Source organism: Manis javanica, chromosome 1, assembly GCF_040802235.1.
Source record: "Manis javanica isolate MJ-LG chromosome 1, MJ_LKY, whole genome shotgun sequence".
NCBI classification, from domain to species: Eukaryota; Metazoa; Chordata; class Mammalia; order Pholidota; family Manidae; genus Manis; species Manis javanica.
In genome coordinates this window covers 7,972,030-7,974,612 of record NC_133156.1, presented here as the reverse complement: position 1 = coordinate 7,974,612, position 2,583 = coordinate 7,972,030, and the positions used below count along the sequence as shown (strand labels likewise).

Sequence of the window (2,583 nt, the reverse complement as noted above, 5' to 3'; positions counted from 1 at the left end):
GTCTATCCCCACTAAGCTGGCCTTATAAGAAACATTAAAGAGACTTCTTTAAGCTGAAAAGAAAAGGCACTAACGAGTAACAAGAAAACATGAAAATAAAGATCTCCCTAGAAAAGACAAATATGTAGCAAATATAAGGTAATAATTGCTTATAAAGCTGGTATGAATTTTAGAAGATGACAGAGGGAAAATTATAATTACCAAAATTACTTAAGGGAGATTGCAGTAAAAAGGTAAAATATGACGTGAAAAACAAAATGTGAGGGAGAGGCATAAAAATGTAGACTTTTTAGACTGTGTTAAACTTTGGTTACTAACAATGGAAAACAGACTCTCCTGGGTGCGGGGCCAGCCTGGCCCGGGGCCGCCCCGTCGGAGGCTGGGGGCGGGGGCCGCGGCTGCGGGAGCCCCGGGCGCTGCCGGCTTCGGGCGAGCTCCGCTGGGCGGATGCCGGCAGCGCGGCCCGGGGGGCCCCTGCGCGGAGCGGCGGCGGCGGCGGCGGAGCCGGAGCGCCGCGGGAGGGCGGGCGTCCCGGCGGTGCTGACGGTGGACTCCCTGGGACCCGACACAAGACCGCAGCTGGGGTCGGGGGTCCGCGGAGCCTCTTCGTGCCGGCGCAGGACAAACGGAGACCGACGTGCTCAGCCGCGGACCGGCGCGTGGCCCCCATAGGCCAGGCCCGCGCCGAGGGCCGTGCGGTGCTGCTGCGCTGGTCTCTTCTTCAGTCGTGCAGGAGTGGCTCGACTTTCGTGAGGAAGACGGACCAACTTACCTTTGAAAAAGCCTGTGAAAACCTCCAGACTATCAGCCAGAGGCAAAGATGAATGCGGGGGTGTGAGTGGCAATTGAAATTATACCAGGAAATGGGATATGAAGTAGATACCTCTAGTGCAATTTATATGCAGCCCCGTTTACAAAAGTTACAGAAAAGTATCCAGAATTGCAGAACTTACCTCAAGAACTCTTTGTTGTTAAACCGATCACCCTTCCACAAGGATTGAAAGATGAGGTTCTCTACAATGTAGAAAGTGCAGGAGGTCCCTATTTCAAAGTTCTAGCATTTTGTATCATAATGAAGGAAGTGGTCCTATAGCTTTTGCCCACAGGAAAATGATACCATCTTTCATGCTTACCACAGGGAATCAGGCTCAATGTACATCTTATTTCATTGAACCTGTACAGTGAATGGAATCCACTTTGTTGGGAGTAATGGATGGACAGCTTCTTTGCCCCAAATGCAATGCCAAGCTGGGTTCTTTTGATTGGTATGGTGAACAGTGCTCATGCAGTAGATGGATGATACCTGCTTTTCAAATACATAAAAAGAGAGTGGATGAAGTGAAAATGCTGCCAGTTTTGGGATCACAAGCAAGAAAAATATGAACTTGTGACATTTCATACCTGGGAAAGAAACAGGCTGATGGATGCAAGAAGTATCTATGAAGTATTCCTGCAAAAACAAATGAAAAAAACAAAAAATCCAATCAAGCCTTTAGATTTAACTAGCAGTTCACAGGAACAAATCGCCATGAAGTTACAATCAGAAGAATCACCCAGTGGGAAATTCTCCTGGACAAATTCTTCAACAAATGGCATGGTTTGAAGAAAGAAAATATTATATAAATCAAATGCACTGTGACAGTCTTATTTCCATCATAATTTAAACAAACCAACCCATAGAAAGGCATTTTGAAACAGAAAATTAAAAATGGAATGGGTATTAGATGATATTAAAGAATTACTAATTTTGTTGGGTATGATGATGGTACTTATGTTTTTTAAGGTTTTAAAAAAAATTTAAAAGAAAAAGCTTTGTCAGGATACATATTGAGGTACTTATAGGTGAAATAACATGATACCTGGGATTTGCTTTAAAACACTTCAGGGGGAAAAGCAAATGAAAAATAGGTGTTGTGGGGAAAGAGGATAAAACAATAATGGCAAGTTGAAGCTGGGTGCTTGGAACAAGGGCATTCATTCATCATACTGTCATCTGTGTTTGACATCTTACATATTAAAGGTTAAAAATGAAGTGTTGAAAATGAATTTTAAAATGTTAGTGCTTGCATACACTAAGTTTTTCTACATAGACTCTCCTAGAGAACTTAAAGACAAAATGTTAGGATCACATAATTCAGCAAGGTTTTTGGATGCAAGATTGTTGTACAAAAATCAAGTGTTATTATACCCCAGCAATAACCAAATAGGAAAAGAAAATAAAAGGTGGAAAACAAAACTATACAATTATGGAAATAAAATTTAAAAGGAAATCTTAATGACTTCATGAGAGGGAAGGATTTCTTAGGCAAGGTACAAATAGCAGAGATCATAAAAGATTGATAAATTTGGTTACATTGAAATTAAAACCAAGGACAAAAACCCCATGAACAAAAGACAGGGCCAACCTAGGAGAAGGTACTTGGAACATACACACCAGTTAAATGAAATGAGTAAGAAAGAAAATCCTATAGCAACCTTTATAAAAGACCAGACTAGGCAATTCCCAAAAGAGATCAGGTTTAATAAAGATGGAAAAGATGCACCACCTCTTTACTTGTCAGGGAAATATATAGTCTCACCCTT

General features: G+C 42.0%; 1 pseudogene; it reads left to right on the top strand.

The window, feature by feature from the left end:
- The first annotated feature begins 447 nt into the window (after positions 1-447).
- On the top strand, positions 448-2,271 carry LOC118969024 (dual specificity protein phosphatase 12 pseudogene; annotated as a pseudogene).
- The last annotated feature ends 312 nt before the right edge of the window (positions 2,272-2,583 follow it).